Here is a 28,000-nt window from a genome sequence, read left to right on the forward strand (position 1 = left end):
CAATGATAGCAGTAAATGCTGCTGGAGATATCAGTTTAAGGAAGCCGACATCCACACAATTATTTGGACCACCACTACAGACCTACCCTGCAAGCAATATCTCTAGGACAAGCAAAGATGAAGTCTAGTAATCACACACTTCAGTCTTGTGGTACCGAGGGGAGGAAGGGGAAGTAGATAGAAAAGTACATCTAGAACCCTCCAGGCTATCCTAACTTAGTCCAGGCAGTGCATTGATTCCCTTCACAGAATGAAGGCACACGAAAGCCACAGTGTACCCTCCAAAATGTCTACTGCGCATCATGTACATGCTTGTCTTTCATTTCAGGGGTGTGCCTGGCCGCACTGCTGCATGTGAAAAGAGAAAGGCATGGGTCCCCGCTAGCGCCACAAGCATGGACAAGGTTTCTTACAGCAATTCCATGTGGTCCACTTTTCCCAACTTCTCCACGTTCTCCCTGAAAAACATAAAAGTATTTAAAAAAATCATTGTCGGTGTTACCATTTATCATCTGAATTATAGTGTGCTTGTGTGAAACGATGGTTCTGACCATCTGAGATGCCTGGATTTTTCGCTTTTTGAACACCTGATTTTTTAGCTTTTACTGTGGGAGAGCCTCATAAGCTGGGACTCACCCACGGTAAACTCATAATAAAATAGACTGCATGTGGGTTTCACCGGTGTCCGCTTTGTGAGATAAGGTTGCTGTGCTGCAGCCAGGGTAAGGGGCACCAGACAGGTTACATGTGGACATGTGCGCACACGTATGTGCATCCTGGCAAGGGCTGTGTGGGGGAGATTCTTGTCATGTGCAGCCCAGGAGCTGGGTACAGATAGAATGGTGTGGAAGAGACTATGCACCGTTGGGTGGTGACATGGAATAGGCCTTATAATGTGGGGAGACACAGGTAAGGGATAGTCAGTGTGCTAAGACAGCTCCTTGCTGAGTGCACCCTCTTGGAGGCCTGGAGGGTGGGGAAAAGTGCTCCAGGTGGCTAGGGTTGGCCACCAGGAGCAGATAGAGGTCAAGACTGTCGAAATTGCCCCCACAGGGGCCGGGATATGCCCCCCAGAAGGTAGGCAACCTTTGACCTTTCATCTGACCGACGACTAAGCGCATGGGGCTCCCCCGCTGGTCCCAGATGAGCCCCTGGGGTGGGTCAGGTCTCGGGGGCTGCCACCAGAAGAATTTGATGTTGTGGTGAACCGTCGCGCCCGTCAATAAAGGTGCCTATGAAGGGGTGATGTGGGTGGGTGCCCTGGACCACACCCCTGGTCCCAAGGTGCCGGAGAACATAGGGGGGAGTGCCGTTGCACTCCCCCACAGCGGGAAGGAGGGGGGTGCCATCGCACTTCCCCAATGCCCCGCCCAGCCAGCTGCAGAGTCTGTGTCTGAATGAAAGATCGACTCCTGCGGCAGCGCACAAGGGTGCTGGCCAGGGGGGAGTCTCCAACTTACCTGGTTGTGGTGTTCTGGGGTGAGACCGGCCCCATAGAAGTGTAGGAGCGGCATGAGACCACCATCCAAGGCAGTGTGGCTCTCCCCGGAGCAGCGGGAGAGCTGCTGCTCGAATATGCACGATCCCAAGAAGAGCGCCCCATAATGCCCTGTGGGGCATGGCCCATCTACAAAGAAAACTGGCTTGTTTTAAGAATGTGATGAGCCCAGGAAGATTGGGTCACCACCATTTGAATGCCAAGGTGCAAGGGGAACTGCAGGAGCAACGTAAACTCCCCCAGAACAAATGTGGAAAGTCCCTATCCTAAGTCTGTGATACTTAAAGGAAATAACCCCTCAACGGTTCATCCATGATTTCAAGCCTACCTAATGCTGGAACTTTCGTTCTTCAGCTGGGAGGTGATGTGTAAGACTACACTGAAGTGTGAGAGACTGAATATTGTTTGTCTTTGTGGAAATATCTCCTGGGGGTGCAAAGGTGTAATTTCACAGGAGGTGCATCTATTTAATGTTGCCCCTTTTGGGGACAGGAGGTCACATGCAATATGTGAGGTAATAAGTACATTGGAAATATGTTGCCAGGTATCCTAGCTAGGATGCCTGGTTGTAATTGCATAGCCATGTGATTATAAATGTGATGCCTTTTAGAGGGTGTGATTGATTTGTGTTATTTATGTTACCATATATCCTCAGTACCCAGCCATTCCAAGTGATGCTTAGGCAGGTATTCTTGTTACTGTGTTAGTTGAACAACCAGACTGTCAGCCACAGTGATTTAAGGGTGAATACTGTATGGTCAGTATGACATGCTCTCAGTCAGGGTTATGTGTCACTATGGCAGGTGTTCCCATCATAAATGCTTGTTGGAATAATTGGGTGGGCCACCACTGGGGTGGTGCCAGTGGGAAGGACCCTCACTCCAGGTCATGGTCAACCGATGCATTTGGGGACAAGACGATGTTCATACATGTGAGTGGTGGTACTATAACCCCCTCCTGCGGGAGGGGTGGGAAGGTTTGATTTGATTTGATTTGATTTAGGATTTCTAGAGCGCGTAGCTACCCTCGGGCACCCAAAACTAACGTAAAAGCTTGACAGTACTCCTGGGGATGGATTATTGGGGGAACAACCAGGTTTTCAGCAGTCTGTGGAATGAGAGTAGATTGTTTTCTTTACGGATGTTGAGGGGGAGGCTGTTCCAAAGCTTGGGAGCGTTATAAGAAAAGCTGCGGCCGCCTGTGCGAGCTTTCCTTATTCTGGGTACGCTTGCCAGAAACAGGGTGTCCGACCTGAGCTGTCGGGTTGATTTGTGTGGCTTGATGAGAGGTCTCAGTATTGGTGGACCCTTGCCTTGTAAGATTTTATGGGAGATGCACAAGGCTTTGAAGGAGATGCGTTCCTGGATGGGAAGCCAGTGAAGCGCCTTGAGGGAGAGTTTGGCTGAGCATCTAGATTTCGTTCCAGTCAGTAGTCTTGCTGTAGCGTTCTGGGCGTGCTGAAGTTTTTTTTATGACAGCTACAGGTGCGCCTAGGTATAGGGCGTTTCCGTAGTCTAATCTTGATATGATGAGGCCCTGAATTAGAATTTTCCTAGACTGGGGGGGAATAAGCGGAAGGATCTTACGGGCTGCTCGCATGAGCCCAAAGCAGGTGCCGGCTGTCTTTCTTGCTTGGGCTCTGAAGCTGAGGTCCTGGTCTAGCCAAAAGCCCAGGCTTTTGATTTCTTGTTTTGGTATGGGGGGGTTGCCCATGCCAGCTGGCCAGGCAAGGGTTTTGGGGAGTTTGTTTGGGTCGCCTAGAAGCATGATTTCGGATTTCTCTCCGTTGAGTTTGAGCCTGGAGTTGCCCATCCATATAGATACGTTGTGCATGCAGGAGACTAGGTTCTCCATTGATTGATTGGCCTGGTTGATGGAGACGACTAGTTGTGTGTCGTCGGCGTACATGACCACCTTTATGCCGAATGGGGAGGCGATGTCATCCTAAGGGGCCATGTAAACATTAAAAAGTATGGGGCTCAGGGAGGAACCCTGAGGGACTCCACAGTTCAGGGGGAGAGATTTAGAGTGACCGTGGCTGTCGGCCACTTGGAAGGTCCTGTGTTCCAAGAATGATTTTAGCCATGCCAGAGCGGTCTCCGAAATGCCCGTTTTTTGGAGGCTGTGGAGAAGGATGGTGTGGCCCACAGTGTCGAAGGCGGCACTCAGGTCCAGGAGGATCACTGCCACTGATCCTCCTGCATCCAGAATGGACCTTGTCTCCTCTGTTACGGCCAGAAGGAGTCCCCTGTCCAGGTCTGAACCCTGTCTGTGAGTGGCGAAGGAGGTTGTTAGTCTCTAGGAATGTTGAGAGCTGTTCATTTACAATTCTCTCTGCCACTTTGCTGATGCCTGGGAGGAGGGAGATGGGTCTGAAGTTTGAAGTGTCCAAGGGGTCTAGGTGAGGTTTCTTTATGAGTGCCCAAACTATCGCACTTTTCCAGCTGGCGGGGACTATCCCGCTGGAGAGAGAGGCATTTATCAGCCTCGTGAGATGGGGGGATATAGCGGGGGCTACTAGTTTGAGTTTGCTCATGGGGGCTGGGTCATCCGGGGATCCACTCTTCACACGGTTGAGAGTGTCCAACAGCCTCTCGGTGGAGACGGGGAGGAAGGCTTTCAGAGTTGGTGCGTCTGGGTCGATGGGCGCAGCTGGGAGATCGGTTGGGGGATAGGTATTGGGGAAAGTCGTTATGATTTTTAGGATTTTGTTGGGTACACCTGGCACCGGTGGGATCAGCGGCCGGCTGCGGTTCAGGGACTTCATGAGACTTTTTACTATGCGGTAGGTCTCCCTGGAGGAGTTGGAGGCAGCCATGATTTTCCCTTCATAGTACGAGGCTTGTGTATTTTTGATGAGAGTTTTATATTGTTTCATGGCGAATCGCAATGTCAATGGCAATGTCGAAAAGTGTTTACCACAGCTTATGTATATTTGTAAATTGATGCACAGTATTGGGTAGTGTGTATGTTATAAATGTTCTCTTCCTTTTTATAAAGAAAAGTACAGACTGGGAAATCAATTATTGCGTGTTATTTCTGCTCACCTGTAAATGGCGATTACTAGCCCACACCACCTCCCTTGAGTAAGCCTTAGACTGCTCTGTAACGCTACCCTCTGAGAGTCAAGCACTACAATGTGGTGTTTGGTTCCCAGTCAAAGACATATGTAGACCCATTATTTGTGCATGCCTCACAACTAATGCTTCGTTTTCAAACAGCTTGGTACTTTAAATATTGTGTGAAATGAAAAAAGGTATCACTGATTTCCATGTTTTTGACTGGCAGGGAGCGTAGTCCTTTTTCAAAGGGAAAAGAGACCGGGAGACAAACCACGTTCTAAGCAGAATATGAACTGTATATTATCCAATGGATGGTGTCAGAGGGCTCTAGAATGCTGCCAAAACAAACCCCCACCTCTAAAATAATGTTCAATGGCTGCTGTAAGAGGAATGAGGCTGGTGTACAGTATGCCTAAATACCCAATGCAAAATCCAATAAATTGGAAGCCAACCCTGTTTTAATAAAGAAATTGCTAATCTGGAGTCTTGGTTGTTTTATGCTACGTCTTGTGTGTGTCTGTGTGTGATGTGATGTACAAGGTTTGTGTATTTGGTTATGTTTCATGGGACTCTTGTTTAGGTATTTTGCTAGGTTATATGCATTTTTTAGTTTTCTTAGTTTTGTTTCAGGATGTTTGATTGAGTTATGTCTTTGCTTTCATTGTATTCCCTCTGCTTTTTATATTTTAAGTATTTTGTGTGATGTAATGTTTTGCAATAGGTTATATTATTTTCTGTTGTACTGTTCTACATCATTCGTTTTTCGTCTTGTTCTGTTATGTAGGAATTAAAAAAATATCCGAACCTCACAATACATATTGACAGAGTAGCAAAAGCTGTGGAGCGCCAATCAAAGAATAGCCTCTCAATGGAATAAACAACAAAATTCAGTCATACAATGTGTCCAATCTCACCTTTTCTCCTTGTTCCCCTTTCAGACCTTTCTTGCCCTAAAAGAGAGAAATTAGGTTAAAGAAGAGATACTTGAACTTGATGCTTATAAGCATACAAGAGGTGGTTCAACCTCATTTATGGTACATTGAAATATTGGAGACATGGTGGCATGGTGGCATGTGCCAGGGTCACATGCCACCGACCAATCGGCGGGCTGGGGTGCATGCTAGAGTGGTTCATGTGCTCATTGAGTCCAATGACTATTAATGTGCTCCGGCTGGTCAGAGCTGTGTTCATCCTGCTCAGCTTCTGACCCGGGGTAGAGTTGGAGGAAGCAAGAGTCAGGTTTATGGCAAACGTAGAGGCTGTGTTGCCTTTATCGAATTGCATCCGCAACAACAGTATGGGTATCTAAGAATATGTTCAATGTCTCTTTTTAGGTTCTTTAAAATGTGGAAAGAGCAGGTTCCTTAAAGGTTTATCATAGCTAGCCTCGATAGTCAAGGCATAGTGTCTAAGAAGCTAAACGCCGGTCTTTTCCTGAGAAAATATATCCCATAGCAGAGATGACGGCATCTGGCAAGGCAATGCAGCAAAGGAGGCCATGCAGAAACTATAGTCTGCTACCAATTTGTAGACCTGACATCCTTGGCATGGTATTCCCCCAACCTTTTTGCCGTAGCTCCAGAGTTTTTGACTATCTCGTTTTTGTTGGCATTAAGACTCTGTGCACTTTACGCCTACTAACCAGGGGTAAAGCACTTGAGCTCTCTCCCTAAAACATGGTAAAAGTGGCCTACACCCCATTGACACATTTAATTTACCTATAAGTCCCTAGTAAATTATATTACATGTACCCAGGGCTTGTAAAGGAAGGCTACTAGTTGTCAGCAGCACCCATTGTGCCTCCCACTCAAGTAGCGCTGCAACACATATGTCAGGGCTGCCACTTCAGCCTATAGTGAATTTTAAGCTGTCATTTTGACCTTCTAAAATATACTGTTGTAAGGCTATCTTTCCAGAGACTATCACCTGGTTTCCTTAATGCACTTAATAAGCAATAACTTCAGCTTGAGACCAGAGAGAGAAATGCTATTTCCTCTCAAATTAATTGTAATTTATTTGTAAAGTCGGATTTTAAGTTCTGAAAATGCCACTATTAGAAAGTTGCAATTGTTCTTTCTAAACCAAATGTGCCTTTCTTCCTGTGTCCAGGCACATGACTGTGAATAACTCTCCTGTTGTGGGATGTGTATTTGTTCCAGACATGGGGACAGAGTGGGTCTTCATGAAAGGATGGTCGTGGAGGAGCTGTGCCCTGCTCTGATTGCACTTCAAAGGGCCCTGCCTGCAACACAAAAAAAGAACCTGAAGCTAGGCCTGCCCTTGCGTTTGTCACATTAGTCAGTATGGAGCCAGGGGAAAGGAAGAACTGTCCAGAACCAATTTTAGGGAAAGGCCAGAGAATTCCTCCACACAAAGGCTGGCACCAGGTATGAATGTGGCACCTTACGAATTCCTCATCAGAACATTCCAGGGCCTGTGGAAGATTCAGAAGAAGGACTACCTTGTTGTCTGATGAAGGAAGACTGGACCTGCATCTTGCCTTGAAAACCCACTCCCCAGAAGTAACTCCAAGGGTCAACTGGCTGACCTCCTGTTTGAGCTAATGGGACACAACATGCTTCCATAGGACTACCTACAACTATCCAGCTGACCAGTATCAATTGGGCATGCTTGAACCCTGCTGCTGAAGCATGTCCTGATCTGCCAAGAGGGGCCACCCGAGTCCTGGATCGTTGGCACGCATCAGAGTGTACTCCTCCAAAGCTCTGGAGGAGTGGCTCTTCACACCAAAACAGCGGGTGTCTGTGACACCGGGCCTGCTCATTATGCTGAGAACAACCTCCTTCCGCCCCCACGAATGGCAGCTCCTCACGCAGACTTGACAAGGTAAGTCCTCAGAGGGATGAACCTGGTTTCTGTATCCGACCCATGCTCCATCACAATCAGACTGAATTTGTGACTTTACCCTGGACCAACATGACAAGTCAACCAGTGGCATAACACAGGCCTCCGTAGCCCCAGCCAAGCTCCAAGGGGCCCCCTCAGCACATTTTACTGGCCGGAGAGCTCTTGATTGAGTCCGGAGGGGGACCCTTCACGTGCCCTGCAGGGGGGGGGGGGTCGCCTCAAGTTCACATCTCCGGTTCCACTTATTGTATTTCTGTTGTTTTGGTGCTATTTTATTTATTACATTTCACTGTACTTTTCTAAATTGGTTTGGGATTTTTCTTATGTTGCGTTCTTACTTTATTACTATTGGAGTGCTGCATACATACTTTGAACATTGTCTCTAAGTTAAGCCTGACTGCTTTTGTAACAGAGGGTTAAGCGCAGCTTTCTTTAGTGACTTTTGAGGTTCGTCCTGAGGATTGTGTTTATTATTTGAGTGGGTCTTCTACCCCTCTCAAGTAATAACCCAATTTCTTACATCAACTTTTTCTCCATTATCATAAAATAATCAATTCATTTTTGTAGAATAATCTGAAGACGTGAGTGGGCTGGTTTTTACAGTTAGTTAATGCATTTATATAAGGATATACACCAGAAAATGAAGCTTGAGTGATTCTCATGCCACTGGCACAAGTAAAGGCGCCTCAGTGTTGGATGAATATATTTCCCAGGTTTCATTTTGGAGCTCCTCCTTGCCACTATAATTTGGAAAATACAGAACGGCTTACTGGTTTTGTGTGCTGATGTGGGTGAGTCTGCAGCTTTCCAATCTAGGAAAGACGAGGGTCCTATACAGTAAATCCACTTCCTGTCAAGACACAGATTGATATTCCACCCCAAAATGGGATTTGTTCACTACTCAACCATTGTGTCAGCATGAAGCTCAAAAGATGGGTAACTATTGATTTGATTTAGGGTATTTGTGCAATGTGAACCTTGCTTCATGGAGCATCGGAGTGGTGTATACAGGAAAGGGCAGTGCTACAGTAGCATATGTAGACACATTGGGAAGTCACAGTTTGTTGGAACATATATGCATCAAGTGTTATAGACAGGTACACATTTACTTTAGATTACAGCTAGTAAACTCAGTGTGTGTGGAATGGGCATGTTTTCAGTTCTCTCATGAGTTCAGATCAGAGATCATGGAGTATTCTTGAGGCTGGGGAAGGGGTGCAGCTTGAGAGGACCTGCACTGCTGGATCTGTTACACCTCAGTGCTTTCAAATGTTTCTGGGTCCAGCTAGTAAGAGGTCTGCCTCAGATGATGAGCTTCTCAAACAAGGAGGTTGCCTTCTCCGTTAATAAGGCGTTGCAAATTGCAAAGCCCTGTAAAGTGTATGAAGCCCTTCATATGGAGCCAAGTACTTGTTGTTGGACGTTGGACAGTTGTAGACTTCCATGATGCAGACCATATTACCTCGGGAATCATACTCCTTTGCAAATCAGGTACTAACCTAGCTATTTGGTCACATTGTGCTCTGCACAATAAAGCAGAGATGCTATAATGCGGTATGAGCAGATATAAATTAGGAAATTTATATATTTAGGGAGACTCTTAGCTTGGCTCTCACTAGGAATTTTGTGGCGTGCCCACCTCTAACAAAAGGGACTAAACAGAGGTACCTATGTTCAATACTGTGAGCTGCTTGACTCGTGGGACCAATATAATGATTTATACTGTGAGAGACCTATCATTGCAGTGATATAATTTTTTTAACAAAACAAAAGACACTTTTTCAAGAAATAGCCTTACCCGTGGCCCAGTAACTCCGTCATTCCCTGGCACCCCTGTCACGCCCTGCAGAGAGAAAAGCAAACATTTTCCTTTTCCACTAAGAACAGTCAAGGGAAAGGGCACCACATGGTAATTCCAAATTCATTCCAGCAACAACTATGTAGGGCTGGGTCAAACAAAAGCAATACCAACCACAATAACTACAACACTTGGCCTTTTGCTGGACCACTGCGAAGAAATGCTGGTTTTGTGCAATGCCCTTAAATGCGGACACACCAGATCCCTCCATTTGGTGGGCTCAATTAGGTCAAAAGCACTTCCCTGTGGTCAGTGGAAAATGGGAATATTTACCAAAGTAGAGAGGGAAGCAGAGGTAGAGGCTAGGTGTATCCTCCTGACAGTTACGTAGTGAGACAAAAATCGAGTATTTTGAAGAAAACCAGCCCTTAGGAAATTAGGATACAACGAGAGTTAGTTGTAATCTCTTATCTAGAAAAAAGACTTATTTTCTAAAGACCCCTCACCCACCAGGGTTGCCCCTAGGTGGCATGCTTCATTATTGGGGTTCCTCTCAATCCGCTACGGATTGAGGCGTGCTGCGACTCGCGAATTACATAGGAGCAATTTTTATTGTAGACTACGTGTAGTGCAGTGATCGAGTAGAAAGAGAAAGAACATTTAAAAATACCTAACTAGTTGGCCACTCTATGGTTAAAAATCAGGGGTAATTACTGAGAAGAAACCTGACCTTAATGAGCCTGGTTGTCTCAGTAATGTGTTTTTGTCAACATGTTTCGAGCTGTTCCCCTAATAGCTCTTCATTAGGACTTCATGGGGTCCAGTCCAATGTGTACCACTCCTAGTGAATCCTATAATAAGGACACAAAACATGCACACCTAATGCGCATGCACTGTATACATACGGTTCCAGTGATTAATCCGTATTTCTGTTAATGCTATATTATTGCATCATGGTCAAAGCCGGGGGTAGAGGGGCTTGTAGTCACACTTTCGTCAAAGCCGCCTACGGTTCTGTAACCTACGTCTCTCCCTGGGGACTGCATACTATTGGGTGCATAGCCTGCTTCCGTATATGGAGTCTGGGAATATGGCATGTTGTAGGTGATTCCTCTGGGGAAGTTGTGCGGCTAGACAGTTTGAGTGTTATCTTCACCATAAGGGTTTCTATCCGAGAACAGGAAGGTTTGTGTCCTGACATGGGGTTTTGGGGCTAGCCAATATTGGAGGTTTGCCCGCCCGAGCTGTTTGGGTTCACTGATGCAGTGAAGGGGATTACAAGGCCCCTTTTGGTCAGTCGTTGCTTGGGGGTGGGGTAGTGGGGATTAAGGGCGAGGAGAGGATGTAGCCTTGCGGCTAGAGAGGTTGACCTCGAAGCTGGGGAACCGGGTTCGAGTCTCTGCAAAGACGCTCACAATCCTGTGATTTTGGGCAAAACACTGAATTTCCCTGTGCCTAACAAAAATGAATGTGTCCATATGTATCAAAACTGGTGCTCATGTAAAGAGCTCTGATACCTGATATCCTCGGGTCTAGTTGGCACTATATAAAACTCTAAAAAAAAGAAAAATGGTGGCAGATAGCTAGTTGCTTGCAGTTTATTGGGGCGGGTTTCATTACTACTTTGGGTCACTGGTTCTGATATTGTGTTGTTAGTAGTTGGTGAGGGGCAGTGTATAGAGATTGGGTGGAGGCAGGAGTAGGCAAGTAAGGGAGGATAGGTAGGCTAGATAGACGAACTGTGGGTCGGGATGGAGTGAGACAATGGAGTTGCGGAGGCTCTGTCGGTATTAAAGGTGCAGAGAGGATTTGTTGGTGCCGGGGGCACTGGCAGAGTAGGGGTCAGTGGGCGCAAACGTCTGACACAGCACTTGACTGACGTGATGAGGGTGGCGATGTTTGCCTGTTGCCTGTTCGCCTCTGCAACCCATACAGAAGAGGATTGAGCCAGGAAAGTCGAGATTTCAGAATAAGGTGAGAGGGAAGTGTATGGGCCTAGCGTTCTGGAGGAGCTTGGGGGAAATCAGGGAGAGCGAGGGTGTATGGGCTCAGCTAGCAGTGACCCATTACCTGCGGATCCCCCGCCAGAGGGTTGCCCGTCATCTGCTGCTGAGCTGCAGGGGAGGGGCAGGACCATGAGGCAGGTCACTGTGGCAGGAGGATGCACGACAGGGGATCTTCACCCCTGCATGCACCACGTCTAAAGCGGAATGATGTTAGTGCAGAGGTGAGGCCACAATGAAGCAGCATTTAGGGAGGGGCAGTGGAGCGTGTCGGTAGGTCCACAGGCAGAAAAGGAAACAATGCTCTCTGCCGCAATGCTTGAATAGAGCAAGCAGCAATGGAGTGAGATGTGTTTGGCAGAGAGTGAGGTGGAAGAGCACTCCTTCTTTAAGGGAAGGACGGGCCAGCCAAGCCTTTAAAAGTGTATGGAAGGAGGGTAAACGGTAGCAAGGAGGCTCTCAACAAGGCAGCAGACAGGGCTTCTGTAGAGGGGTAGGCAGGTAGAGGGGGAGCTGTGGTCAGCAGAGAGAGAACAGTGAGCGGGATGTGTTGTTGTTGTTAGATTATGATGAAGAGGAGGAACTACAGGAAGGGGGACAGAGAGAAGGAGAGGAAAGACACAAGTGTAGAATAGCAATGTTGGGCAGAGGATTTTTCACACGAGTGGTTGAAGAGCCATAGTAAAGAGTTGGAGATTGGTTACAGGACACAGTGTGGAGGACTCCGTGGAGGAGAGAGCAGTGAAAGCTCTGGAGGCCTGCTCACTGACAGGACGACAGGCTTCAGTGTGGGCTCCAACCCTGAGGAGCTGTCAGAAGCTTGATGCTGGTGTGAGGTCTAAAATGGTGTCAAAAGGTGTGGACGAAGTCATGGGTATGAATGGGACGATTGAGACACAAACAGGGTCAGGAGCAGACATGGTTGGGGGGAAAGGCCAGGCAAGTGAGAGAGATAACAGATCACAGGATGAGACAGGAGATGAGGGCTGTAAAAGTGGATGAAAAGAAAAAGAATAAAGAGCTAACAGTGAAAAAACTGCCTTATATGGGCATCACCAAGCCGATAGCAGCACACTTAATGGCAGCTATAAAAGAAAAGATTTGGAAAGTAGACTACATGGAGGTGTTCAAGCTATTGCAAAGGGAAGTAGAGACTAAGGAAGAGTCTAAGGAAGAAGAGTACCAATTGGCAAAGAGGCCAAGGCTTCGGTCAATGTAGAGAATTGGACAGAGGTGTATTTAATATACTCCAGAATGTAGCACGAAAAATATCCAGAACGATGTATAGCACAGTTTACATACATGGATATAATATTGAAGGCCCAGGTCACATTTGGGGGTTTGCATGGGTCAAGTGTAACATGGAGTTTGTGCTTCACTTGGCAGATGATGCCAAAGCAAAGGTAAGTGGGGAGAACTAGACAATGATTTGTGGTTCCACACAATGGCACCTACAGGGTCGGAAGAAACAGTCTTTCCAACCAGTGGGCTTTTGGTGGTGTACCAGCCCTTTCAGGGATGTTTCACTCAAGGAGGGGTAGGATCAGTGGGGTAATGACATCAAGGACAGAGGGATGCCAATTGGGGCTTAAACAGGGAATTTTGTAATAGAAGATTCTGCAAATATTTGATATGCAGCTCGAAGCAGCGATAATACTATGCACGGTTAACTCTGAGAGAGGGCAGGGAAATCAGGAAAGAATCTGGCAGCAACAAAATCAACAAGGTGGTGGTAGGGGAGAACAAGTGTACCTTCGAAAGGGTGCCTACAGCAGTTAAATGGCATAAGCTAGCATACTTGTCACAGTGGTATGGGAACACAGAGGACGTTCAGATATTGCTTGGAGGGTTTAAAAGGGTTTTCAGATTGGGGTACCAGAGGCCGAAGCAAAAATGGTGGGTGAAGAATTTAAAATCAGCCAAAGAACACCCTGAAGTGGTGACAGCTAAACTACAAAAAGAGGTACGGGCGAAAGGATATCAGGCCCCTTTAGTAATTGGCACTGGAAAATGTGACTGTCTCTCCTATCATGGCAGTACCAAAAAAAGGAAAAGTGACTGTACCACTTGATTCAACACTTTTGAAGACTGGAAGGCAGCTCTGTAAAGGATTTCATAGGTGAGAACTTCTTTTCAGTAACTTGCTCCTCAGTGGATGTGGCAATTTAATTGGTAAGAGTTGGGTCCCAGATGGCAAAGAGAGACATTTAGGCAGCTTTCCACTTGTTACTGGTATGCTCAGAGAGTTTTGAGCTGCTGGGGATTCAATTTCAGAGGGAATAGTTTGTGGATAAAGCACTGTCCATGGGATGTTCTGTTTCATGTGCCCTGAGAAATTTAGTCCAATCCTACAGTGGTTATTTACTTTTGCGATGAAGTATAAGTTAGTGTCACATTATCTGGATGATTTTTTTCTATAGGGGGCGGCTTCTTCGGAGGAGTGTGAGATAATGCTGGCCAGTTTTAGGGAGTTAATCACAGATGTTCCATTGGCAGCTGAGAAAATGGTGGGAAAGGGCAAAATGTTTGACATTGAGATTGACTTGGGTCGTATGGAGGCCATGCACCCAGAAGAAAAGCAACAGGAAATGTTGGAGCTGCTGTACAAGATGTTGAGTAAAAGAAGATGCAGGTGAGGGAGGTGCAGGTGTTGCTAGACCACTCAAAATTTGCATGTAGAGTGGTGAAGTCAAGTAGGACATTCAGCGGGAGGCTGGGCTTGCCATCACCGAATCAGTCTTTCAGCTGGGATGCGGACTGATTTGATGATGTGGAGGAGATTTTTAAAGCACACAATGATATAGCATCGGTTGGGTGAAGAGCTGGAATGGAACATTGAAATGTTACCAGATGAGGCAGGAGGTGCACAATTTGGCCTGTTTTGGCAAGGCAAGTGGCATGCAGAGCAATGTTTAGATGAGTAGAAGTACAGAGGTCACATCATTTCTTTTCTGGAGTGATTCCCCCTAGTGGCGGCATAGGCTCTATCAGTGGTGAAGTTTCTGAACAGAAAGGTAATGTTCAATGTGGAAAATATGGCGATTGTGAATATAGTGAATACACAGTCAGTGAAAGACTTGAAAGTGGGGCAGTTGTTGTCTTTGTTTATATTGGGCTGTCTACAGCACAACATTATTTTCACGGCCTGGCATGCCCCAAAAATTGACATTGAATTGTGGATGCTTCTCTCGTTCGCAATGGAGGAGATTCTGTGGGCTTGCAATAGGTGTGGAAACAAGGATAGCAGAGTTGTGGAGAAGAGGCATGTGAGAATTTTGGAACTGGTGTGCAGGTTATTAGCCCCGTCTATGTGCAGGACATACATTCAAATGCGGAAGGAGTTTCTACAGTTCAGAGGGGGCGGAATGCAGTGGTTCAGTTTATGATAGGATGGATCGAAAAGGTTTTGTCCAAAGTGACCATTACAGCTAAGTTAGCTGGAGTATCAGTAAGATGCTGTAGGGCTATGAATGGAGGGCTGGGGAATTGAGGCACAGAGGAATGAAGGAAGGGTGAAGAGGCCCTTGGAGTGGCCATTAATGAGGCAAGTACTGGGTGTTTTGTCGGCGCTATGCCATGATGGTTCAATATTGACACTATTCTCATTGGTGATGTCATGGATGCTTTTTGGGGCATTTCAGGAATTGGAGCTGTAGGGTACAAAGGCGGGTGGGGGAGTGGCATTAGAGAATGTTCACGGTGTGGAAGAAGGTTTGTTGATAAATGTGTAGAAGTCAAAAACTGATCAGAGAGTGAAAGGGGAAAGTGGTTGTTTGAGGGCATTCCCATTAGCACAATTGTGCCCAGACAATTGGTCGAAGCAGTTTATTAGAGAAGGGGGTGGAAAAGGTAGATGGGTGTTTATGCATGGAGACTGTATGAGAGTAACAGCATTTCAGCCGCTATTGATGCTGCAGAACACTGAAGGAACTTGGACGGTGGGAAGAAGAATATGGCACACATGCCTTTAGAATAGGGATGGCTATGGAGATGAAAAGACGAGTGGTCAGAGGCTGAACTAAGAGTGTAGGAAGATGTTACTCTCAGTGCTACTTGACCTACATATGTGGCAAGTTGGAGGAATGTTAAAATGTTAATAGTTGTTTGCTAGTTGTTTTGTAGGTTTAGTTCTGGACCCAGCAAAGGACGACATGCTGGTTTTGATATATGCACACTTGTTTGTCAAATGAGCAGAGAACCAGGCGGTGGCAAGATGCCATGGGTAGCAGCTGGGTTTGGATGAATTGTAGACTAAGGTTAAATGGTTTGGGAAAGATAGCATGAGTTGTTACTGTTGTTGAATAATTTCTTGGCTAGGGATGATTTCCGGGACATATTTGTGGTGCATTTAGGTGAGAATGACCGAGTTTGCATGAAAGACTTGGCACTAATTAAGGCAATGAAAAAGATTTGAGGGAATAGAAGGTGAGTTGGCCAGGCACCCATGTATTGTGGGCTGGGTTAATACCTAGAGTGCCGAGAGGTATAGATAAGTCAGCAGCGATCGGCAAGGCGATGACGAGAAAAGTAAATTGGGGAATGAGGAGGTTTTGAAGGGGAGGAAGGAAGCTGTAGAGTGCAGCACTGGGAAATTCGATATGAGGGGATAAGATTCTTTCAGGACTATGGTGTGCATTTGTCAGCTGTGGTGATGGATTTATACCTCATGCGGTTGAGGGAGGCATTGGACAAGACACTGGGGTAAAGCTGTGAAAGATAGTAGACAGTGGTGGAAGGGTTGGAGGAGGTGGCAGACAAATGCCTGCCAAGCAGGATTTTTCTGGGTGGTGGTATTGCTGGATGTTTATGCTGACAAACAGTGCAAGTTGGGATGGTAAAGCAGCTTGAAGGGGTGCTTTGGGGAGGATAGAGTTGATATTTAGATCATAGACAGTAAGTTCAAGGTTAGCAGTTCTAGGAGTGTAATGGATGTTTTGATTCTAGGTAAAGGTGAGCGGAAGCGCAGTATGTTGAGGAGGTTTGTTGGGATGGTTATTTGGGGGTGAGGGTAAGTGATGTTATAGATAATACCAATCTGTAAGGATTATAGCCAAGGTTGATGTTTTTGTCATGCATACCTGCTTCATTAAAGTGGCCTTTTCCACACGCTTGGTAGTTGAGAGGTCTTTGACTGCTGCATCTTGCCCAATAATGCCATTAGCATACATCAGTTCCTTAGCAGCTCAAATAATATGGCACCCACATACATACACAGGGGCCAGCAAACATGGCACTAGGACCACAGTGGCAGCAGGCATTGACGGATAACATTTCTAGACTTGCATTGACAGCCTTTTGTAATCTGAGCAGGCTGTCCAAATGTGAAATGCACAATAGGAAAAGCCCTCTAGAACCAAACATCCCCAGGAAGTAGATCCGAGAACGTAGGCTGCACATCACTGCCCTGATGCCAGGAATTGTAGCACAGGCTGACATAGGACTGAATGGCCAAAGAACTGGCCTTTTGCACTCAAGATCCCAATCCAGAGCACTGGTTTCCAAACATGAAATATTATTAAATGAGACATCAGATACAATGCACACTTTACCGTACAGGCACCAACAAATCAAATCAAATGCACTGTACACTCTATAGCACTGGTAACTACAAATCAAATATTCTTAAATGAGCAACTGCATGTACTGCACACTCAACAACATTGGCACCTACCACTCAAATCAAACGCACTGCACACTCTACAGACCAGGCACCTACCCCACACATTTATAAATAAAAAATCGGATGCACTGCACACTCTACAACACTGACACCTGGCAATCAAATCAGATGCACTGCACACTCTACAGCACCAGCCACTGTCGCTGCAGGTAAGAGCGGTGGGGCGGAGGGTGGTGGGTGGTGGGGGGGGAGGGGTTCGCGACACGACAACGAGGCAAAATTATATAATTAATTAAGGTTCCCTCGGGGTCGTCTCTCGAAATCCCCCCTCCCCCCAACCCAGCCCACAGCTCTTAACTGCAGCGGCCGCGGCTGTACAGCACTGGAACCTACCTATCAAATATCCTTAAAGGAGGAATTGGATGCTCTGCACACTCTACAACACTGGCATCTATGCACTTCTACGTTTTAAATCAGTGTTTAGGAACACTCCATTCTTTACAGCACTGGCTCAATTGCCCATGAAGCAAGCAAAGCGAGCAGAGTTGTGGGTCCGTCACACACCAGTGAAGCACTGCTCTGTATTTGTGAATGCATTTAAATACCTGCCTTTTGTCCTTGGGGTCCCACAGGCCCAACATCGCCCTAAAAATACAAGAGAGAACAGATCTGTTACCACAGAGCTTTTGGCACCTCATCCATGCAGTCACAGAAGTAGCAAGTTTGTTTCTAAATTATTTTATGGTAACAAATGGGAAAAGGAAAAAAAAATGTATCCAGAACATTCTGGTGATTTTTTAATAAACTAATTTTATGTCATTGTAAAAAATTCGCTGCCATCAAGAGATGCCACTAACGTTAACAGATATATTGTATAAAAGCCAATTTTTAAATAGCGCCTAGTTTATAAGAAAAGTGAGCTTAAGCACAGAAATATTAATACCCCATTCACAAAAGATGTTGTGCATCTAAATTTCACTGAGATGTAAAAAAGAAAAAAAATTCAAGAGTAATTTCCATATAATAGATGTTGTTCTTATATGTTACAATGACCACCAACAAACCGATACATTCAATTTGCAGATAGTTTCCAATCCTGGAAGCACCCACAATTACTCTTGTGAGTGACACGAGAAGTTGGCTTACCACATTATGAAAGCAGAGGAAACCTCTCTGGGGTTTATCCAAAGTAAAATATGTATTGTCCAAGTGGAGACCAGGAAAATGGCATTTTATGAATCAATCACTCATGCAGAATTATTCACCAGATGACAATTCAGGGTAATTAACTTTTCCAATCTTCAGCATGTTAGGATGGTAGTCCCCTGTGAGGCTTGGTAGAGCTGTGGCATCCAGCCCTTCATGTTTTCTAGAATACCCTGGTTTTGTGATTCCGGATGTCGAATTTACTCTTTAACCCCTTCCATGTGGCCGCGATTCCCCTGGTGTGCTGTAAACAGCACGAACAGGGGCGGGCCGTGACGAACCCCAGCCGTCATCAGCACACGAGCACCGTAGTGCATGACGGCTGGGGTTCGTCATCAGCATGGAAGGGGTTAAAAGATCAGTATTATTTCTCCACCCGCTCAACATTCGTTCAAACCCACTAAGTTGCTCTGAGGTGGGGAAATCACTCAAAGTGTATCCCCTTACTCAGCGAGGGTGGCTCTTGTCCCATCCATTGAAGCTTTGAGGTGACTGGCAGTGGTGGCATCAAACTATAGACTGTCCACTAGCCCTTCCTGGTCATGATCCAGCTAGTCCCCCTTAACTGGAGTGCCCTGCCTCTTCTTGTGTTTGGGGCATGTGTTTATGTGTAGAGTGAATGTTCATTTTGGATACTAAGCGACTGGAAATACAATATTGCGGTCTCCCAAAGGCTGTCCTTTTTCCATGTTCAGCATTACGACCTGACATCTCTGTGAGTATTGGGGGTTGAAACTCCTTTTCCATTTGTTTAGTGTAGGCTTCCCCAGTTACAGTAAAACCAGAGTCGGACTGGCCTACAGGGTAATGTGGCAGAGCCCCAAGGCTGCTCTGATAGGTGGTGCCTAGTTTGTTTTTAACTGGTTTCTGGGACCGTTTTATGGTGTAGTGGGCCTTTGTTTACTGTTGATATCTCTGATATTACCACAAAATTAGCAAATAATCTATACAGCATGACTTTACCAGTTCAAAACTGATCCAATCTGCAAGTGTGGGTGACGTTTTTTTAGCTTTCTGATTCGCCAGTGGTGCCACTTTTAGTGAGGTGCCCAGGCCCATTTTCTGTTCCAGTCTGATCCTGAATAAAACCCACCTTTAGGCCCTCTTTCTAAGATGCTGGCTGTCAAATGGCAATGGTGGCCTCCTGTTGGGTCTGAACTTGCACACCCTGCTCCTTGACCCCATGAAAGCTTACTTAAAAAAGGAAGATGAACTTTTTCATGATTGGTAAAGGCTTGAATTTTGAATATTTCAAATCTTTGGTTGCTCGGGTTGCCCTTCTGGCCGCCTCAGATGCTGAGCATAGTCCCAGGAGGACTAGATCCATGCTATATTTACAAAACAATCAATTACAATATATTTACATATAATGAATAGAAATATAAATTGTAAATAGAACTCATTCACATAGAGAGTGGTTATCTTGAAAATCTCCCATGGACACAGCTCTCTTGGACCGTCAGGGATGCACATGGGAGGGAACCCACCAGGATGGAACCCACTGGGAGTGGAACCCACCCAGAAGTAACCCACCCAGAGGGAACCCACCCCCCCCCCTCCACTCCACACCCCATGTACATCATCTGGACTTCGAGGAAACAGCATGCATCAGTTCAGAGAAGAGAACAGAATCTATGCCGAGTTACCCTTTTCCCTTCAATACTGCATTCCTCGAGTCTTCTCGACCACAGTAGCTCTGACCACAGAAAGATCTATACAAAGCCAAGTGACTGAAATGTCTGTGTGACTCACTGCTCAAGGAACTGAAGCCACCAATGGGGTGTGAGATCCCTGCAGCCAGCTAGACATCTAAGGGCACAATAAAGAAGGAGAGACAATCCACATCCCCTCTGTTTACAGGGCCCGCAAGTGAACTGCTGGCTGTCCCCCCTGCTCGTTGGGTATCCATCCTCCTGCTACTCCTCCCGCTGCGGCCTCAGCTGCCAGGCTCACCAGCGTAGTGCATGTACGGTGATCTTCGCCACCCCAACACGCCCCACCCTTGACCATCATGACGGACGACAAACAAGCAGCGGCACCTGCCCACACCCCCTTCCAACACGCAGCCTCGGGGGTGTTACCACCTTTCAGCGAGTTAGAAGATCCAGAGACAGCGTCCCCCAGGTGGAAAATATGGATTGAGCGCCTCAACAATTATTTTGTGGTCACCGATGATGCAGTAAAGAGGTCGCTACTGCTACACTATGCCAGGGACGAGATCTTTAATCTTTTCAAACACCTGCCAAACACAGGAGCAGCCACAGACTACGCTGCAGCAGTGCCCGCGCTAGACGGCCACTTTGACCCCCAACTAAACCCTGATTTCGAACGCTTCAAGCTGCGTCAGGCCCGCCAGAGGGAAGGGGAGTCCATGGACACTTTCTACGCTCACTTTGCCACTGGATTCAAGCAAGCCTGGCTGAAGACGGCTGTAATGCCAGAAACCGGTCCTAGGAAGCTTGTGTCCAGGGAAGGCATGGCTTGGCAGTTCGGGCTGGACTGTTCCCATGAGGCACAGGGTCAGGCTGATTTGCATATGGCCATGTTTGAACTGGGGGGGCAGAGTGGGCTAAAGAACGGTGATGGATTAAACCCAGATCTGTTGAACACCATCCGCATCACGACCAACCCCGACTACACCTTCACCGCCGCCGAACACCTCCACTTCCAGATACACACCGACCCCAAGACCACCCTCAGAGGCACCCTCATCTACAGACCCCCGGGACCACGCACCCAATTCAGTGAAGACATCGTCGAATTCATCAGCCCGCACGCCCTCCCCTCCGCTGACTACATCCTCATAGGGGACCTCAACTCCCACCTGGAGAACAACAAGGACAGCAACACCACCACCCTGCTGGACAACCTCGCTAACCTCGGACTCAAGCAACTGGTGAACACCCCCACCCACTATGCCGGCCACACGCTTAACCCCATCTTCTCCTCCAGCAAGCACATCTCCTTTAGCCACTCCACCGGACTCCATCGGACTGACCACAGCTGCATCCACTTCAGCTTCAGAAGAACCACGACCCACCAACACCCGCAACAGATTCCTCGCAGGAGCTGGATCAAGATCACCGTCAAGCAGCTCGCCACCTCCCTCCGCCAGAACCCTCCCGCCAGCACAATGGACCCCAACGAAGCAGCCACACAGTGGCTCACCAACTGCGCAGATGACCTCGCACCACTGAAGAACCCTCCCAGCAGACCCGGCAGCAAGAAAGCCCCCTGGGTCCCCGACAAACTCAAGATCTCCAAGAAGAACTGCCGCACCCTCGAGAAAGCCTGGCGCCACGACCAGACCACAGACAACATGACGGCCCTCAAGCACGCCACCCGCAAACACCACCAGCTGATCCGCACCACCAAGAAGACAGCATTCAAAGAACAGCAGCAAGGAACTCATCAGCATCGTCAAAGAGTTCTCCAACCCCAGCGCCGGAAACAACAACATCACTCCCTGGCAAGACCTCTGCGACTCACTCGCCTCGTTCTTCCACCGCAAGATCGCCGATATACACAACAGCTTCGGCGCACCAACCACGCACCCAACCACCGAACCAACGCCCCCCACCACCACCATCTGTGCCTGGACCCCGGTCAGCACCGAAGACACCACCCGCACGATGAACACCATCCACTCCGGATCACCAACCGACCCCTGCCCCACCACGTCTTCAACAAGGCTGACTCCATCATCGCACCCCAACTCCGGGACATCATCAACACCTCCTTGAACACCGCCACCTTCCCAGAGATCTGAAAGCACGCCGAGCTCAGCGCCCTCCTGAAGAAACCAACAGCGGACCCCACCGACCTCAAGAACTACCGCCCCATCTAGCTCCTCCCTTTTCCTGCCAAAGTCATCGAGAAGACCGTCAACAGACAGCTTGCCGCCTTCCTCGAGACAAACGCATCCCTCGACCCCTCGCAGTCCGGTTTCCGAGCCAACCACAGCACCGAGACCGCCCTCATCGCAGCCACTGACGACATCAGATCTCTGCTCGACAACAGGGAAACAGCGGCCCTCATCCTCTTGGACCTCTCTGCAGCGTTCGACACAGTCTGCCACCGCACCCTAGTACAGCGCCTCAACAACATCGGAATCCAAGAGAAGGCACTGGAGTGGATCATCTCGTTCCTCGCCGGAAGAACCCAGAGAGTCCGCCTCCCCCCGTTAAGATCCGAGACCACCGAAGTCATCTGTGGCGTACCACAAGGATCATCACTCAGCCCAACCCTCTTCAACGTCTACATGACCCCTCTCGCAGCCATCGCAGGCAAACACAACCTCAACATCATCTCCTATGCCAACGACACCCAGCTGATCCTCTCCCTCTCCAACGACCCCACCACTGCCAGAACCAGCCTACAGGAAGGGATGAAAGACGTCGCCGAATGGATGAAGAACAGCACCTGAAACTGAACTCAGACAAGACGGAAATCCTCATCCTGGGATCATCGCCCTCCGCCTGGGACGACTCCTGGTGGCCCCCTGCCCTGGGCACCACTCCCAAACCAACGGACCACGCACGCAAACTGGGGTTCATCCTGGACTTCTCCCTCTCGATGACCAGACAAGTCAACGCCGTCTCATCATCATGCTTCAACACCCTGCGCATGCTCCGCAAGATCTTCCGATGGATCCCCACCGAAACCAGGAAGACGATCACCCAGGCACTCGTCACCAGCGAGCTGGACTACGGAAACACCCTCTACGCTGGAACCACAGCCAAACTTCAGAAAAGACTCCAGCGCATCCAGAACGCCTCCGCACGACTCGTCCTGGACATCCCCCGACACAGCCACATCTCCGGCCACCTGAGAGACCTGCACTGGCTCCCCGTCAGCAGGACGATCACGTTCAGACTCCTCACCCACGCAAACAAGGCCCTCCACGACCTGGGCCCCAAGTACCTCAACAACCGCCTGACCTTCTACGCGCCCACCCGCCAGCTACGATCATCCAGCCTCGCCCTCGCCGCCATACCACGCATCCGCAAAGCCACCACCGGGGGAAGATTCTTCTCCTACCTGGCAGCCAAGACATGGAACTCCCTCCCGATCCACCTCCGGCTGACCCAGGATCATCTCTCCTTCAGGAAGCTCCTCAAGACTTGGCTCTTCGAGCAGTTATGGACCCCTCCCCCCAGCGCCTTGAGACCCTCCCGGGTGAGTAGCGCGCTATACAAATGCCCATGATTGATTTATTTATTTATTTTATTTATTTTGAAAGTTTTATATAGCGCGAACAAGATCTTTGCAGATATCAGAGCGCTTTACAAAGCCGGGAATACCAACACGAGAGTGAATAGCAGGTCATTAGGTATAGCGAAATTATGCGTGAGGGAGCAAAGTAGAACAGGTACATCAAAAATGCAAGTATTACAGATAAATGTGTGCATAGATAGTCAGGTAAATCAATAATACAGGTAAAACACATAGTCGTAGAGTTCGAGCAAAATAATACAGATCGTGTAGAGTCTTTACAAGTCCACGTTAATAGGTCAAGTGTATTTGGTCATGAGAATAGCTTTTACTTCTTTCTTAAAAAGTGTGATGGAGGAGATGAGCCTGGTTTCAGGAGGGAGTGAGTTCCAGATCCTGGGCGCTATTCCTGAGAAAGAGCGTTTATAAGTTTTTTCCTTCCGGAATCTTCGCGGTTTTAGCAGAAGATTGTTTGTGCCTCTAGTGTTTCTAGAGCCGCCAGAGATTGACAGCTTCTGAGCCAGGTATCCGGGAGCGCTCAGGTGTATAGCCTTGTGTGTCATGCAGGCGATTTTCAGATGTATTCTGGCTTCAAAAGGCAGCCAGTTCAAGGATTTCAGGTCAGGGGAGATATGCCAGTGACGAGTCTCGCTGCAGCGTTTAAAGAAGCTCTTAGGGGTGCAGTAGTGGTTAACGGGAGACCGCAGAGGGCGATGCTACCATATTCAATTCGCGGGATTACTAGTGCTTGTACTGCAGTTTGGAAGTCTTTGGCTGGAAGGAAGGGTTTAAGTTTCCTCAGGGTATTGATTTGGAAGTTCGCTCCTTTAGTAGCCTTGCTGATATGATGTTGCATGTTGAGATTGGAGTCGAGGGTTATGCCTAGAGATTTTGCTGAATCCACTATGGTGGGTTGGACATTGAGTGCAGTTAGCTGTTTAAGCCAGGATTGAGTGGTAGAGATCTTCGCGGGAGGTGAGATCAGAAGGAATTCTGTTTTCAGAGCATTGAGTTTGAGATGATTATCGGCAAGCCAGGATTGGGTGCTTCTTATCGTTGAGATCAGGAGTAAAATGTCATTGGGGGATTGTAATTTGAGATATAGTTGGGTGTCATCTGCGTACATGTGAAAAAGTACATTGGATGCTTGTAGCAAGGTGGTGAGAGGTTCCATAACTAAGTTGAACAAAGTTGGTGATAGGGAGGATCCTTGGGGGACGCCTAACGAAACAGGTATTGGCGAGGACATCAGGTTGTTACTCTTGAATTTCTGCGACCTGTTGTGTAAAAAGGAGGTGAACCATTTGAGAACAGTCCCAGATAGACCCATTCTTGTGTTCAAAAGATCGAGTAAATTCTCATGTTTAACAGTGTCAAATGCTGAGGAGAGATCAAGAAGGATGAGGAGGCAGGTATCATTTTGATCTAGGATTTGAAGGGCGTCGTCAATTATGTGAGTCATAGTAGTTTCAGTACTGTGTCCTGCCCGGAAGCCTGATTGATGAGGGTTGAGGAGATCAAACTGATCAATGTGTTTAGTCAGTTGTAGTTGTGCGCATTTTTCCAATAGTTTGGCGAGAGTGGGAATATTGGTAATGGGGCGGTAGTTGTTTAGGTCGGATGGGTCGGCAGTAGGTTTCTTTAGTAAGGGTGTGACTTGCCCAACTTTGAGGGAGTCAGGGATGGTTCCTTCTTGGAGCGAGCTGTTGATAATTTTAGTCCAGAGTGGAAGGAGCAATGGGGTGAAATCTTTGACAGCGTTAGCAGGGAGGGGATCCGTGAGGTGATTGGAAGGTTTCAAGGTGCTGAGCAGTTTGCCTATTTCTTCTTCGGAGTAGGTGTCAAAGGATGACCATGTTACATTGTTTTTTGGTTCGGTGGGTGTTATACAGTTGGGTGTGGTGTAGAGGCTTGCGTCAGTGCGGAGATCACTCTTTATGTTGTCAGATTTTTGGGTAAAGAAAGCAGCGAAGTCTTCACAGGAGGGTGCTTCGCACAAGGTACTGAGAGGTTGGGGTTGATCCTTGGTTTGTGTTCTGATTAGCTCAAACAGTTTTCTTGGACAGTTTTTTGCTTGGTCAAGCTGGAGGCTGAAGAAGTTTGCTTTTGAGTGCTTTATTTTCCTGAAGTAGGCGTTTCTCTTTTTCTTCAGGGTTTTCAGGTGCAGTGCAGAGGGAGCTGTTCTCCAGGTGCGCTCCGCCATACGCATGGCTCGTCTGTCTTCATTGAGACTCCCGTCGTACCATGGATTGGAGATTTTAGCGGAGACTGATTGATTGATTGGGTGTGAGTGTTTGATTGGTTCAGATGCTCCGTCCATCACCACCCCTTTTTGTACCACTTTGTTCGCCATAAGTTGGCAGGGTATGCTCAGACGTGAGTCCCTTGCTCACTTTTCCACTGGATTCAAGCAAGCCTGGCTGAAAAAGGCTGTAATGCCAGAAACCGGTCCTAGGAAGCTGATTTCCGGTCCAAGGAAGGCATGGCTTGGCAGTTCGGGCTGGACTGTTCCCATGAGACACAGGGACAGACTGATTTGCATATGGCCATGTCTGAACTGGGGTGGCAGAGTGGGCTAAAGAACGGTGATGGATTAAACCCAGATCTGTTGACTGGGTGTGAGTGTTTGATTGGTTCAGATGCTCCGTCCATCACCACCCCCTTTTTGTACCGCTTCTCTTAGACAGAGCATTTTTCTTCTCAAAATGCGCATCACAGTAGGTACTTGCCAAGCAGGGTTTGGAACCATCTCTTAAATTCTCTGGTGACCCGTGTATTTCTCAGAGTTCTTTTCTCCTTGAAACCTAGTACTTGACAGAGACACTGACTGCATAGTTATGACAGCCACATAGACTGTTTCTCCTTCTGGAGGCTTCTTCATCTCCTCTGGATTTGTTGTGTGCTTCTGGTATGAAGACATAAGACTGAGGATCTTATTTCAGACACTGTCTTCTACCACCTCTCACTTGCTCAAACTGGGCAGCAATACATTTTTTCATTCCGAAGGTAGCTCTGTTTGACTGAGCCAAACTTCATCACCCAGTTGTCCAGGTCTAACCAGGTTGCTTATTGATACTGGTTCTTCTAGACGGCCCATAACCATTTAGGGGACATTTTGAGTTTGATGGGACAGAACAACTGCTCTAAATCATTGATTATCCCACCCTGCTAAATTTGTAGTTTCCCAGTTCCGTTTAGTGCAGGGGAACCTCTGAATGACAGTCTTTGGTGCCACTGCCAGCGGTCAGTCAAAGGAAGGAATAGATTTGCTGCAGGGTCACCGCCTTTCAAGCATCAGGAAGAGTGATATGCGGTCAATGCTAGGCACAGCCCATATTTATATTATATCACGTAATTCAATTAGTTATGGGAATTTTGTATAACACTTATCACCCGAAATTCCTCTAATTACACCATTACGCCACATCAGGTTAACAATGCGCTGTTCATGTCAAAATGATACCACGAGCATGCGATAATAATGCAAAGAGCCTGAACGATAGGAGCTGTAGCACGCACCACCTGTGTTTTTAGCTCTAAATTGATGTGAGAACCCATTCTGTGCTAAAATGTCGTGCTAAGTGATGGATTTGCATTTCACATAGTTACACGTAATTATCCTGAAATTTCATGTAATTATGGAAAAGCATATTACACAAATTTTGCACATCCCTAGCCATTATATGTTCATTGTATACATAACAAAAAGTGCAATGATAATGGCTGTGTACTTGATACAAGATGGACCTAGACTGCGGCAAAGGGTGCTTCACAGCAAACGTACCTTTTTCCCCAGCTCTCCTTTCAGACCCGGAATGCCTGGAATGCCGATACCTTGAGCACCCTGCAATGCAAGAACAGCCGGTGACAATGAGATAAGATGTAGAAAATAATCTTCATCAATCATTACAAGAGCTAATCAACATGTATATGAGCTTCTTGCCACTTTGGCCTGAGGCAGCTAGATAATCAGCAAGAAGAAAGAGGTTGTTGCATTCACAATGGAGAGCATTGATTCTGGATTACAGTGGAGGTGATGTACTGAGATGTGTGAGTTTCCACAATTGTTGTGGTATTTCTATAACGTGTGTGCTGTGAATGAGAAGAATGTCCAGCGTTCAGAGCACAGGCTTGTTTTCATAATCTGAGAGGCACTGAGAACAGGTTTACAGTTGGACAAGAAAGGAATTCTAATGAGAAAAGAAAACGGGTAGATTGGTGCTCATTCTGCAAAAACCCTTCAAAAGAATCCAATGTTCGCCACAATGTCACTTTAAAAGAGTGGTGTCCAACATGTATGCAGAAGGATTTGGATCCAAGCCACATTTTCAGGATAACCACTCACTATGCACACATGTTCCATTAGTATTCATTGTATGTAAATGTGTCTCATATGGACATCCTAAAATAATGGTATAGTCTTTGAAATATGGCATGGTCAATGTTGGAGACCCCTGCTATATAAAGACACAAGTGTTGCTCTGCAACGTAGCTGTTCCACTGAGTTATCAGCAATCAGTAGGATTTCAGCATAGAAAAATGCATACATTTGAGGCATGCAAAAGCTCAGAAAATAATATACCTTTTCTCCTTTCTGTCCAAAAGGTCCAGGAGCTCCATCAAGACCAATTGGCCCAGGTAACCCTGCTCTGCCCTGCAGACAGAAGGAGGAAATGTTTGTCCTTATAATAGTGTACATTGTCTTGCTTCAAGCCCCATTCATTTCTTCAT

At 47.2% G+C, this 28,000-nt stretch overlaps 1 long non-coding RNA gene across 1 annotated transcript; it reads right to left on the bottom strand.

The window, feature by feature from the left end:
• Positions 1-412: 412 nt before the first annotated feature.
• On the bottom strand, positions 413-27,923 carry LOC147751044 (uncharacterized). The gene is made up of 6 exons (XR_015299924.1): positions 27,852-27,923; positions 27,054-27,113; positions 17,459-17,494; positions 9,227-9,271; positions 5,475-5,510; positions 413-458 (listed from the first exon to the last, which is right to left on the bottom strand). It is a non-coding gene; the product is annotated as an uncharacterized LOC147751044 (long non-coding RNA).
• Between the last annotated feature and the right edge of the window lie 77 nt (positions 27,924-28,000).

This window comes from Lissotriton vulgaris, chromosome 1_1 (assembly GCF_964263255.1).
Source record: "Lissotriton vulgaris chromosome 1_1, aLisVul1.2, whole genome shotgun sequence".
Lineage (NCBI taxonomy): Eukaryota > Metazoa > Chordata > Amphibia > Caudata > Salamandridae > Lissotriton > Lissotriton vulgaris.